Source organism: Paralichthys olivaceus, chromosome 20, assembly GCF_024713975.1.
Source record: "Paralichthys olivaceus isolate ysfri-2021 chromosome 20, ASM2471397v2, whole genome shotgun sequence".
Taxonomy (NCBI): Eukaryota; Metazoa; Chordata; class Actinopteri; order Pleuronectiformes; family Paralichthyidae; genus Paralichthys; species Paralichthys olivaceus.
Window position 1 is genome coordinate 7,137,466 of NC_091112.1, and position 14,782 is coordinate 7,152,247.

Genomic DNA, 14,782 nt, shown 5'->3' on the forward strand with positions numbered 1-14,782 from the left:
CTGTTCATTGCTTTAGCTTCTCTTGTTAGCTTACATCTGAGACACTAGTCTCTTTAAAGACCTCCATCCCGATAAAGACCCGTCTGCTCTGATTGGTCAGCTGTACCACTATGTTGCCCTGTTGTACTTTTCGGACATGTTGGCCTCCACTTTCATAAACACACTAGAAGAAAGAAAAACTAAAAAGTTGCACATGTCTTTTTTAAAGCAAAGAAATCTGGATTTGTCCAATGGCATGGAGCAGCGGATTGACGAGTTTGTGGCACTTACAAGCGTTGCAGCCAGGAAACACTTCAAAATATAAACCTCAAATTAACCATAAAGATAGAGCAGATATTTTCACCCCAGAAGCAGAAACAAGGGGCAGAGTAAATGAATCTGATTTTATGAGCTGCTGCTGGAAGCAATGATCTCCACTCTGTAAAACCCTTTAATAACCATCAAGGCCAGTTCAATTCAGTTCAATCTGCTACTGGTGTAACAAGAAGAAGAGTCTACATCATTATCAACAACTGATACTGTGTGTAGGGTGCACACACATCTGTGAGTGTATATGAACTTACACTGCAATATATTCATGATTGCTCATGACGTTACCACTGCTGGAACCTTTCCAACCCTTTTTCTCTGTGCTACTGTTTCTCTGGAGTCCCCGACACTATCCGATCAGGCTGAATCTTGACAAGAGATTTGGTGTCACACACCAGCGAGGCACGTAAACACACCACGAACACGACAAACAACACAGCGATGACCCATATAGAGGTGGATATAAATTACAAGGCTGAGGACTTTAGGATCAAATTCACATACTGATGGGACCTATGGCTGTTTATGTGCATTTGTGTGGAAGTAAAGGAAAGAAAGAGCGAGACTGTAAATGAAAATAAAGAGGGAAAGATTTTGTGACTGAAAAATATTTTTCAGGACAGATCCAATGACCTGATTTGGTGCTTTATTGGGTTAAAATTAGGTATTTGTCAAATTGATCACCTTTGAAATCCAAGAAAACCCTTCAGGTAGAGGATATGGATTCACTTCAGAGGCAGATAACATGGGGAAACAACATAATCTGATTTTATAAAGTGCTGCTGGGAAGATGCTCCTCAGTGTTTGAAACCCTCTATTAATGATCAAGGCCAGTTCACTTCAGTTCAGTCTTCTCCCGGTGTAACAAGAAGCTGCTTTTCATTCGCTCATGATGAGTCTGCATCATTTCAACTCCTGGTACAGTGTGTGTGTGTGTGTGTGTGTGTGTGTGTGTGTGTGTGTGTGTGTGTGTGTGTGTGTGTGTGTGTGTGTGTGTGTGTGTGTGTGTGTAGAAGTATTTTTGGCTGGATGGCAACACTGAAGCAAATGACGGGCGGACAGTGTGTGTTAGTGCACGCGTGTGTCACTAGCAGATGTGTCTTTCTGACTGGAACCACAGAGACTTGCATGTCTTTAGTCACTCTCTCTCCCTTTTTCATGTTTTGGACGAGCAGTTTTATCTGCACCCACAGAGGAGCAACATGTAAATACACGGACTGCTTTGCAAAGTCGCACTTTACCACAAACACTTCAGTATTCCCATGCAGTTGATAATACTCCCATGAAATAACACCATATTCCCAGCTGCGGGGAAGCAGATGGCAGAGATAAGCAGAGAGAGGGGGGAAAGAGAGGTAAACAGGGACTGGATATGTGCATTATGGTGCAGTGCTGCTGCAGTGCAGAGTGCAGGGGGGGCACATGTGAATCAACGTGCACCAGCATCAATGACCAATCCCTTACTCATAACACAGGGCTTATATCACTGTATGCGCTGGTATGAAATGTGACGTAACATACCTGCTGTTCACATACATGCACTCTCTCAAACACACATAGAGAAAGTAGATACGTCAATATTATTCAAGGGTAATTCCAGTGAATTAAAACATCACTGCTCTACCAAATTAAACAAGCCAGCATGCATATTCAAATACATTTAATGTAATTAAGATCAAATTCATGAGCAGCATGTGGGGAAAAGGTTCATGAAAAGGTTTCAAGTTTTCATCAGCAATGAAATCTCCAAGTAGGCAAACAGAAACAATAAACCAATATTGAATGAAGTTTTCTCTATTCAGTTAATCTGGTCGGATGACAAACTGCTACAAATATGTAATAGTAATAATTTTGTGAATGCCGAATTGGGTCTAATGACGTCAACAGCAATGCTAGCTTGTAGTCCACACATGCTCAGATGATGTGTGCGACCATGATGGCTTGCAACGTGAGGAAATGGTAATGCAAGATATTCAAAGTTACATGTCTTTATTTATCACATGCACAGAACCAAACGTGCAGTGGAATGAAAGAGATGCTCAGTTAACAGTGCAAGAGTATCAGAGGGGGATGATAAATCCAATATATATAAATAAAAAGTACTTGTGCAGTATAAGATTGATGTATGCATTCAAATGTATATTTACAAGTACAAATATATGTGCAAATCTAACCAAACATCTTAATTTTATCAAATCTATCAGCTACAATAACCTGGTGTGCAGGTTAAAGTGACAGCAAACATGCAATATGTGCTCAATATTGCAGAAGTATTTACGTATGTGTGGATGTTTGTTACAGTAAGACATGTGTGTTGAGGACCTGAGGATAGAAACTCCTCTTCAGTCATTCGGCTTTGGCCATGTGACTGCAGAGGCGTCTGCCTGACCTCAGAAGTCTAAACAGTCCATTGTTGGGGGGTGAAGAGTCTCTCATGGGGTTTTCGGGCTCTCACGCTCCTGGCGTAGGTTTCTGTATTCTGCATTTAACTGAACGTACCAGCACCGATACAAGGCAGGAAGTCTGCCTGTTAGGAAACTCCACAGCTGTGGGGCATAAGCCTTAAGAGAGGTTGAATACTTAAACTTAAACTGTTGGTAGAAGAACCGGTCTTGATTTTTACCTCCACCAAGGAGGTTATGTTTCCTGTATTTTGTTTTTTGTTAGGTCAGCAGGGTTATGCAAAATCTACAGAATGTATTTCCATTAAACTTGGTGGAAGGGGACATAGGCCTAGAAAGAACACACTCGATTTTTGCACAGATCAAGACAAATTGGAGAATAGGACATTTTGCCAAATTTCCTAGGGAATAATACATGACATTGGTTGTGTCACATTTGATGCGTCTTTATTGAATGGACTGTAGGGCCTTGTCAAAGGTGTGTGCTCTTCTGAGTGCCATTGTAGTTTGAGTATGTGATCAGTAAAAAGAGTCCAGGGGAGGTTCTCTCGAGCCTCTCGACAGGTTCTCTGTTGATCTTTGGTGGGGTGTACCTGCTGGCCTCCTGTCCACCACCTTTCCCTTCGACTTGCTGGTGTCCAAAGACAGGTTGTTGGACTGGCACCACGGTTCAAGTTGGTTTACCCATTTTTGATAAGCTCTAGCACCACTGCTTCGAAGGAGAATTTGATGATAATGGTGCAGCTGTCAGTGGCTTTGCATTATAGATGATATACAGCAGAAGCCTTTCTTCTAAAATCCCCAATTCTTACTCCATTGTTCTCGTGTATATTAACATAGCAGTATGAACCAGTATGTTTTTTACTTGTACTCATTGTTTTGATTACAAGTTCAGGTTTAGTTCAGGGAAAAAAATCTAATACATTTTGGGAACTTATTCTTTAATCGCGAGTAGTTGTATGTCATCATACTTTCAGGAGACTTTCTGACAAACTTGGACTTAAGTTGCTGGTGGTAAGAAGCCATGAAGGTCAAGAGTCACAAACTGGGGCACGGGTCTATTTTGAGGGGCTTCAGAAACACAGGTTCAAGGAATAGGACAGAACAAATTAACATGAGCCAATATACATTTAATGCTATTAAAAAAAGTTCATCTAATTATTATGGTTGTTGAACCCATGACCCATCAAAACAGTCTTATGGCAGAACATGCCCAGAGGTCGTGATAGAATGAGTAAATGACAGAATCATTTAAATGATCTAACCTGCTCTCTGTTGTTTAATCCAGTTTTCAAAAGCAGACTATGCGCGCAAGTTCTCTGCATTATAAAGGGAGTTATGCAAACTAGGAAACTGGTTTGCAAGTTTCCTTTTGCAAGTATTGAAGTAGCACAAAATCAATGACAACCAGAGCTTTATAAAAACACTATGATATGTACAGCTTCTAACACAGTTATTGGTTTTTAAACCACAGTCGAGCACACACACACCCACACACAGTGTTGTTTTAATCTTCCTGGCTTGCTGGTCTGTGCATGTCTAGACAGTTGATGTCAACGTTGTGTCTCGAATCTCATAAATATAGTATCATGTTTATGTAATATACTCACCCTGAAGATATTTTTTTGGCCTGAAGACAAATGATTATCACAGACCCCTGAAGTAAAAATCGGTTTTAACTCCTGCATGTCTGAATGTTCGAGCTGGATACTGTGAGGTTTTGACAAGCTGCTGACAGCAGCCTTGGCCTACTTCTACACCGGAGTCACGTTGCTGGCTGTGTGTAGCTCTCACCACATAACCACACACGCGCACGCACATACTGGGCTGAAATTTACCACCCCAAACCCCATCTGTGCCCCCTCTGACTTCAGTACCCCCCACTCAACATCACATTACAGCACCTCCCGTTGCATCCTGTCTTTCTGACCTCAGAGGGCCGACCCTCTTTTGGAGGGACTGGGTGTGTATGTATTTGTATACGTGTGTGGGAGTGTTTGTGGGTGTGTACCCTAACCCTTTACAGTCCACTGAGGCCTTTACCCAAAGGGGAGCCGCACGCCAAGCAGGAGATAGAAAAAAACATCACAAAAAAAGAGCAAAGGAGGCAATGATATAGATCTGCTGTATGTGTATCTCACTATTTGTGCATGTGCACGCTGGCTTCTTTCCGGCCATCAGTGTGACACACCACAGCTCCATCTCTCTCTGATCCAAACAGAATGATAAACCTATACTTGCTCTCAATCAGTTCTAACCTCACTGAGGATACAGTGATCAGGGATCTGCAAATCTTTCTTTCGAATATGTGTGTGTGTGTGTGTGTGTAAACAGATTTGAAAATGTGTCAAGAAAAATCTTCAAATATATATTCAGATTTGAAAGTGCTTTTATATCTGAACATGTGTAGACATTTTAAAATGTTTTGCAGATCCCTGCATTCACAAAACTCATTACACTTCTGGGGATTCTTTTACACATTCACAAATCTGATTAAACACAGACGGATTGAGACTCACATTTGTTTTGCTACAAAATGGCCCCATAACTAACCACTCCTTTCCCTTTGTTATCTTACCACGTAAACACAACAAAACACAGATATGCCAATGCAAAGCAGTGATGTCAAAACATCATCACAGTGGCATGTTTGACAATGAGCCAAGCGAATTAGAACTGCCTGCACTCACCAGTTCAGGAATGCAATATGCAACCCTGATCATGCATCTAAAGGAATATTCCACTGCACAACGAACATAGTGCACACACACACACACATGCACGCACACGCCTCCTACATACGCACGTTTGTTGCTGATAAAGGCCACCTGAAATCAGCAATAACAAACTGCAGCACCTCACAAACGCACTCTAGCTGTCAACATTTAAGTCAAATAGCCCCAATCTGTCAAACAACCTTGTACAAATAAATGTAATAATTATCATGCAAACAAACTTGATGATACGTCACAGAAATATCTCTGTATATTGTTGCCAGAGCAACATTTTTTGATGAACTTTTTGCAGCAGCATTGCTCTGGTTCAATGCTGCTTTAATCACAGAGGAACTTCTTGTTCTCTATAATCTCCTGTTGTCTAGCTGCTGAAAACAACCCTCCCCCCTCCCATTAGTAATAAAAAAGCTATTATATGAGAAGTTATAACCGAGATCAAAGTAAAGTTTTCTTCCTTTTTCCTCTTTCTTCTCCTTCATGTTGTTCTGTCAGATCAGGGCAGGAACGAAAACTGGTTTGGGCTGCGGACAAACTAGGCTGCGTCCAACTGTTTTACCAAATCTGCAAACAACTTCTGCAGGATGAAAACAAACAGAGTCTATTTGAAAATGAGAGACAGTAGATATGCATCTGCTGACTCCATGTCATCTGTATCTGTATGTGTCTCTAGAACTGTTTATCTTATTGGGTTCACACTTGGCATGTGTAGTGTTTAGGGCCTGAGGAGGTGCTGTGTCAAATTTGGTGCGATATGTTTAATTTTAATAGAATTAGAAGGAATAGGCGACCAGCGTTCTGTCGCAGACTTATCAACGAAAGGGACCAACAACAGCATATTCCCCACAAGGGCAGCAACAACCGTTTCTCCAGTGCACTGAGTCAAGCTTCACTGAACTTTGAGTTAACAGGTGAACAGTTCTTTGTGCAACAGCAGTGGCACAGCGTCAGGGGTTTGAGTCCTGCAGCCGGTCATTACTTGATACTTTTGTGTCTGTGTTGTTTCAAAGTCTATCTGTGATAAATAGCTTCTATTTTGTATTATGTTGAACCCTCTTTATTCTATTGCTGTTGAGAAATCTGCTCTTAAGTGTGTGTGTGTGTGTGTGTGTGTGTGTGTGTGTGTGTGTGTGTGTGTGTGTGTGTGTGTGTGTGTGTGTGTGTGTGTGTGTGTGTGTGTGTGTGTGTGTGTCCATTACTCTGAGTGCAGCATTACTAAAAGTGTTTATGACTTAACTGGCTCACAGCCAGATATCTTCTCTCCTCTTTCAACCTCGATACCTGACTACTTGTCTGTGTGTACAGCCTCTGTGCCTCAGACTCACATGTTCACATCTAGAACAGTTATTATTAGTCAACAGAAGGTCATACTTAAGTAAATGCCAAATACCCATCAGTTCCAGCATCTCAGATGTGGAGATTTGATGGTTTTCTTAGCTTTCTGTGATGTTAACCTGGATTGTAGCCAGTTGGGTTGGAGTGTGGAGGGTTAGGGTTAGTAGCAGTGTGAGCTATAAACCACTTTTGCTAAAAAAGACATTAACACTAAAACCGTCTAATTCAGAAATGATGCAATGAGAACAGCGCTCTCTTAACAACACAGACTAGTTATGTTCCAGTTCAGGGGACGCCATCTTGGTGGGTAATAGAGACAGCGAAGGCTGAGACGTTCTGGTCTACTGAAGATTTTGCATTTGCATCCCCAGCTTGTCCTGCTCTGACAGTTGCATCGTTAGCTCTGTTAAGCGGCAGCTAGCTCATTAGCTTTGTCAACGTTGCGCAATTAATCCTGGGATAGGTTGGCCCAGCAAGGATCCACCCATTGGATTCTTCGTTGCTTGGGAATGGAAGGACAAACTTCTTGTCTGCTTTTCAAGGAGCCCCTTAGTTGTGCTGCTGTGACTCAACAAAATGTATTCACTTGTCTCATTTGTATACTTTAATGCATGATACAACATCTGCAATTTGTAGAGACTACAGGTCTGGATGTGGTGTGTGCTTTTGCCAACAAAGATGTAAAGGCAGCCAAGATCCAGAAGGCAAAGTGGATCTGACTTGATGCTATATATCTTTGGCATCAGCTCTGTGATGAGCTCATTGCAGAGCAGGACATCAGCTTGTCTGGGGACATTTTTTTTGTTTGGGATGACTCAGTAAAGACGGGAACAGTGATTGGAGGAAACCCAAAAAGATGCTTTAAGATTGAAGAAGTTCCATTACCCGATTTCAAAGAGCAGGATGAATGACTTTGGGAAAACCTCTGAGGAAAGAAACTTCAATGATGTGCTGAAGTCCTCTGAAAGTTTGGCTCAAAGTGCGTTTGTTTCATCAGAACACAACTCGCTGATGGGAGTATTAAAATTAACCACAGGCAGGGACGGCAAAACAGCTCCAGAGTGTGGTTAAGCTAAATTTGTTCAAGCTTTTCATGCTATCTAATTTGAGACTCATTCTGCCCTGGAGGAAAATCTAACCTTCACCATAACATTTGGTGCATTATGTAGTTAAAACAGTGATTGGAAAGTTATGAGAAATATCTGTAAATGCACAAAAGGTTTTATAGATAATCAGATAATCTGAATTAGTATCCGGCCAAGATGAAGGAGAAGCAGGCTGCTGGTCCAAATCTCCACGAAGCTGGAGAAAGAAATAATTGAGGACTCCTTTGTGAAGTGTTTGCATTGTGTTTTTCAGAGGACAAGATTTGGCTCATGTTAATGCTGGCTGTGTGGGTCTGGCTGTGTTTGCACTTTGGAGGACGAGAACATTCTTCACACTTGAACTGATTTATAAGCAGGATTTCACACCACCACAAACTTCTGAGAAACACCAGCTCACTGTTCTGTGCTGACTGCAGCGGCTGCAGGTACAAGAGGGTAGGAACGTCTGATTTAGGACAGTAGTTTTCTATATAAAGAACTGTGACCACAGGTGACCTTTAACAGTACATTTAGCTGTGGAGGACTTGGAGGAATGAAAAGATGCCAGTGGAAACAAGGAAGTGGGTTCATTTTTTTTTTTTTTTATTTGACAAAAGAGGTATTATCAAAGTAATGTTTCCCATTCACTTGGGTAATGTAACAGTATTTGTTGTGAGTGTGTTGTGTCTTTCACAGCTTCTTCTCTATAACTCCAATAGTAAATTTTAATGTTCCCACGGGTTTTAAAAATTAACTAAAATACCTCCTTAACAAAAACAATCTTGCCACAAGTCTATTTAGTGGATAATATGTAGCTTTTGTTTAGTTTTATTCAACCGTGCGAAGGAGAGACACTTTGCCTGGTTATCATCAGACTGCAGAAGCTCTTTGTTAATGTGTCTTTGCTAGTTTCAGATCTATGCAGTTGTAATTTTCCCATCCAAAGCCCATGTTGTTTGAATTGCAAATGCACAACATCTGACTGCATATTAGCATATTTTTAGAATGAGGTGTGGTTAGGTGTGTTGTCGGTGCATTATTCTGCACAACCGACCAACAAAAACCTGGCACTGGTGAGTCAAGGGCGCTGCGTAGTCCAGATATTTATTTACGCCTACACAAGCAGATGCATGACGCACATTTAAATTACACTTAAATAGAACCTTACATGTACAAACGTAGAATTTTCTAAGTGGCATAAACTTTTCTTTAATATGAGAATCAGATTTAATTTTTCCCCTTAAAAACTTCAGTATTTGATGAAAAAATAACAACCATGTCTGAGGAAGATTGACTTAAGGCACCTTAACAAATACTAAATGGGCCTTATGGTTATTTTATGAGCAACTGATTCCAAAGTCAATAACACATTTTCAGTTTGAGCCTCTAAGTGATAAAAATGTCATGCATCTTTGCACACACACTGACATCTTTTGATTGTGAGTGATGGGTTTAACCACCTGGAACCAGATACAAGCTCAAGATAGGAGTTAAAATGGAAACCAGAAAAGGGAAGAAGATAAGGGTATAAAAATATTGGAGGAGAAACAAGTGAGAAATAAAGACACAGAGAATAGAAGGGATAACAGGAGAGTAAGCAAACAGAGTGGAAAGTCTCTATTCATGGAAAATGTTTTGTATTATTGACAATTTCTCTCACTGCGTGCGTGCGTGCGTGTGTGTGTGTGTGTGTGTGTGTGTGTCCTCTAACTCAAAGCCAGGGCTAAATAGAGTACAGCCATCTGATATTGACTTTGATAACCGTCCTCCACCACTAGAAAACAACCAGCCATGCATGCAGCTGTGTTGCTGATCCACATACACAGACAGACAGACAGACAGACAGACAGACAGACAGACAGACAGACAGATAGACAGACAGATAGACAGACAGACAGATAGATAGACAGATAGATAGACAGATAGATAGACAGATAGACAGATAGACAGATAGACATACACACACATACACACACAAACACACACAGAGCTCGTACACACAGACACTCGCCTGCAGATTCCTGTCAACATTGATCTATTACACTGCAGAGTAATCAATATCATTACTCCATTATCACTACTGTCCGTTTTTCCTGAAAATCAGTGTCACTTTCTCCTGATCTCTGCGATCTGAAGCAGAAGTTAAGAAAGAATAAAACAATTAGGAGCCTTGAATTTAAAAACAGTAGTAGTTTTTACCCACCTAGAAAGCGAGCACCCACCAGTCTTTCGTGCAGGATCTTTACACAAATGACATTTCAAAATGTTAGTTGAATCCAACACGACTGGTCCTGTTTTCCCTCAGCTGCCAAATGCTGTGTTTCAAACAAGCTTCTAACAACACAACAGCATTTATAGCTGCAACAAGTGTGTCTGTGTGTGTAAGATCTGGTAGAGATAAGGGGGGCTATTGATGGCACTGATGTAAGTGAGACGACAAACACACACAAGCATAAACACACAGTCTTGTGCTGCGATCGGAGGTGGGAACTCGCTCTTTTCTTTCATCTCTCTCCCGCTTTTTCTCAGGTTTGTGTACAAAAACTTCTCACTAATAGGAAATGGGTTATCTACACGCAGGATCAAGGCTCAGGATACAAAGCCAGATCTGCTGTTAGAGAGTGTGAGTGTGTGTTGTATAAAGAAAGGCTAAGATCGTGAGGGAGGGGCAAAGGAACAGTATAGTACAGAGGAGTATTACTTATAAAAGACAGGAGCAGCAGTACGGTGCTGATTGTTTTTGTGACTTTGCAAAATCCTGCATGTGACAAGACTTCAAACAAATAAGCTACGTCCCTAAAATGTGAAACTCCTCCTTAAACACAGAAGAGTTTTCTGGTCTAAATGGACAGTAAACATTTTCTAATTTTGTCCTGCAGCTTTTCACTTTACCTCCATAGACTAGTTTCAGTGCAACTCCATGTTTACTTCATCTGAGTTTAGAGACTGTAGCTTGATTGGATCGTTTTGTTTGGAGTGAGAAAAGAGGACTTGACACCGCTGGTGAAGGTGATAGACAATAAGCACCTGAAACCACAGTGCTGCAGGGCACCTTGTTGTTTTGAGGAACCTACAGGTTTCGTCTGCTCCAACTGAGACTCTGGGGCTTATTTGCCTGATGTGGAAACCATTAACCAAACAGATCTGGATTTGCAGCGAGTGTAGTGGTGCTCTGCTCATGTTGCAGTATTCAGGGAACAAGCTATTTGGAACAACAATAATTCTGCTGGCTTTAGTGCGTGAAGAAATTTGTTTATTTTACTGTATTTGAGCCAGCACTCAACCCTACACACACGTTAAAGTGAAGTTCCCCACGAACAACCAATATCTCATTTCGAAACCCCAATCTTGCCTAATGTGTGTATGTATACAGGGGTGTTTTCCCAGTTGATAAAACATGTACAAGAAGTACATTTATGTGCCTGAGTGTGGGTTTTCATGTGACTGTCTGCATGTGATTTTGTTTTGTGTGTGTGTGTGTGTGTGTGTGGGCAATAATGAAATGCTGACTCAGTACCAGTTGATAGTCAGCTACCATTTCATCAAGAGGAAGTCAATTCCTGTCACTTCAGCTGAGCTGGCCGCTCTGCAGCGAGCAACGTGACAAGTAAACTGCATCACAGCGTGTTGAAACCAAGAGTATGTGGGGCAAATTTTTTTAACAAGGAAGTGTGTGTTATTGCTGATCCTGTCGAGCCGGTCCAAACCGAGACTAACACATGAGACTTTAAAAGACAATAGAGGGTGAACATCTGTTGGTTATTTACATCTGTCCTTTGTTTTTATGCAGATTTACTGAGCCAAGAAGCAAAATAACTCCCTCGCAAGAAAAAACTTTAAAAATACAGAGAGAGTAGAACAAAACAAATGGTGCCTCTCTTGTGTTTGTGTGTGTGTGTGTGTGTGCGTGTGTTTGTATTTTCAACTCACCAAAAGGCCTTGAAAGCTTCATAAATGTCGTTGAGACGTTGTTGTTTGGTCCAGGCTGCAATCTTAAGCCCTGAAGTCGTACCTGAACATACACACACGCGCAACAAAGAGTTAGGACCCAGCATATCATGACAGTGCACACATACACACACACAGTAAGTCATTGTGTACAAATGCAATTGATCAAATACTGTAAATTAGAGATGGTTAAACAGAAGATAAATAAAACTTTGTTGTTGACTTGACACTGACTATGAGAGCAGCTCACGTACCAAGTTATGGTTTTAATTTGAAAAATTATGCAAGTTTTTCTAATTAAATGTTTTCAAATTTGTTTGTTGTGCAAACAAGTTTTTTATTTATTTGTTGTGCAAACAAGTTATTTAACGCGTGCCAGCGAGTTATTTATCGTAGGCCAACATTTTTTTAAATTTGCACACTGGTTTATTATCTTCTTTGCGCACAATAAGTCTATTTATAGGATGTGAATAAGCCTGTTTATCTTGAGGTACTTCTCATGAGCAAACAAGTTACCTTTACAACAAGTTACCTATCTTGTGCTCACAACCTGTTTAACATATGCAAATGAGCTTGTTACCATTTGTGCACAAAGTATTCATCGTGTGCACCAAAGTTATTTATCGTGTGCTAACAATCCTAAAAATAAAATCGATCACCTGTCTTTCTCTGCACAGAAAGAACAGTTCATATCACCACAGGCTCTCAGGAGCCAAAATCATCATTACACTTGAAATAAAAAAAACAATGTCACATTTTTCGCGATAATTATCGATATCGACTGACTCATTTTATACCGCTTATCGCCAGAACATCCTGGGACACGTTCAGCGCATCTCGTCCTGTTTTCATGACGTGAACTTGTCAACACCTGCAGCTCAGCTGTAAACCGTCCTGGTTTGTTACGACACTGCAGCGATGGAGCACATGAAGCTAATTCAGCCTGAGGTCTGTTTTTAAACCTTCTTCACCTGCCGGACATCAGCGACGACATGACACTTTATAATTAGCGCAGCCCACTTAGAAACCTGAGCTGTCCTGAGCGCCTGTCTGCTCCTCGTCTCTTTTTGTTTTTCAGGCCTCCTGAAACTACAGTCAGCCTCCTCCTCCTCCACCTCCTCCTCCTCCTCCTCTCTGCAGCAGCAACCTGAGATGCTGTGTTAGCCGGAGCCTGACAGCCTGACAGCCGGGGAGCCTGCCCTGCAACAGCGGTTACAAAAAACCCTTCCCTGCCCGTGTGGCCCCCGGTGCTTCCGCCGGACCCCGCAGCTCACCTTCGCCGGGTGGTGTCAGCCGCTGGCTCCGCTGGTGTGTCGGTGGGACAGTGGCTCCGCGGCGGCTCCTGAAGCCTCGGTTGTTCTGCAGCTGCGGCTGAAGTCGGAGCTTTAAATCCGCCTTTAAAGGAAGAAGCGTCGGAAGAGATGACTTCCGCCGACGTAAGGGCTCATCTGCATAAAGGGGCGGGGCAGTGGCGGTGGTACATACAAACAAGCAGAGGCTGATTTTTATTAAAGGAGACGTTTGATCCATTAGAGGGAATAATAATATATAACTCTTCTATATAGATACAATGATATGATAACACGATATTTATTATACTCTTTATTTATATGGCACCTTTCAAAACACAAGGTTACAAGAGTCTTTACAGGTTGACAAGGAGAACTTCAAGAGGAAACAGCTACAAAGCAAACAATGAATAAAGCCATTTTAAATGTAATAACGTGTCATTATATTACAAATTGATTTATTTATGATTTGCTTTTTAATTTGCTTTTGTTTCCTCTTGTTTGCCTTAAATTTTTCACTTTCGACCTGTAAAGACTCTCGCAACCTTGTGTTTTGAAAAGTGCTATAAAATAAAGTTTAATATAAATCTTATTTTATACAAAAAGCAAAGATTGGATGGATGTTTGTTCATGGGAATGTTTACTTATATGATATCTAGTGTTGAAATTGCATGTTGCAGCTGAACACCCCTCACTTCACCCTCTCCTTATAAACATGAAAAATAACCTGTGGTAACTTCAGTTGTTATAAAAAATCAGAAGGTGTTTAGTTTGTCCAGTCTGGACTAAAGTAAAAAACATGGCGGCCTCCGTAGAGAGGGTCCCCTCGATGTAAATATAAAGTATTTAAATATAAAGGGTCTTTTCTGAGCTAAAGAAAACTACAATTCATACAATTTAGATGAAACGAACTAGTGAAAACATCATGAGAATTATTCTACATGAAATTTCTGCCAATAGATCCCTTTCACCTGAGTCTTACACACTGGACCTTTAAGTAAAATTTTGAGGCATCTCTGCTTCACTTGTATTCTTTAAACAAATTGAGGAGCCTGGATCAATGACCTCTGCTGCAACCAGCCACCAGGTGGTGATCAAGATGATTTGGCTTCACCTTTGGGGAGCTGTCATGTTGTTTTTCCTTGATTTTGATGTAGGCTATCTCATCAATCCAGAAAAAACAGATATTTCTTCTCTAGAGTGAATTCAGTAAGCTTCACTATAGAGCACAAACAGCATTTCCGGCACTCACTTCCTAGAATGAAAAGTTACTGAATTTGAGGAAGCTGATTAATGGCTGCAGGGAGACAGAAAACATCTTATCATCCACAGCAGCTGAGGCTGGACTGAACCTCCATGGTGAGAGATTAACAGCTACTTTTGGCTTTCAGTAAACAATGCAACGCCCACAAACAGTTGCACAAATCTAATTGCACAAGTATAAATAATATTTGATGAACATGACTGGAGTTTCAGCCACCCCGGGGCAAACAAACACCTTGGAGTTTTTACATATGCTTCCTGGTTTTATCTTGACAAATGTATAGATTTGAAGCTTTTCTTTGGTATAAATAAAAAAAAGTGATTCGACATCTCAAGTTTTGAACCAACAGTGAGAAAAAACAATAACACTGAGGCTGAAATGGTGATATTTTCTACAAATTCTGCAGAGAATATAATTA

At 41.0% G+C, this 14,782-nt stretch overlaps 1 protein-coding gene across 2 annotated transcripts in view; it reads right to left on the minus strand.

Moving 5' to 3' along the window:
- Positions 1-13,265, minus strand: part of LOC109638835 (solute carrier family 45 member 4) — a 45,371-nt gene extending 32,106 nt beyond the window's left edge. The window contains exons 1-2 of one of the 2 annotated variants that reach the window (XM_020101999.2): positions 13,086-13,265; positions 11,794-11,875 (exon numbers count right to left, since the gene is read on the minus strand). The gene's annotated coding sequence lies outside the window, so the exon portion shown is untranslated. Of the gene's footprint in view, positions 1-11,793; positions 11,876-12,608; positions 12,641-13,085 lie in introns of those variants that run through there. The other variant, XM_069516874.1, reaches the window with a different exon arrangement.
- Positions 13,266-14,782: the final 1,517 nt, after the last annotated feature.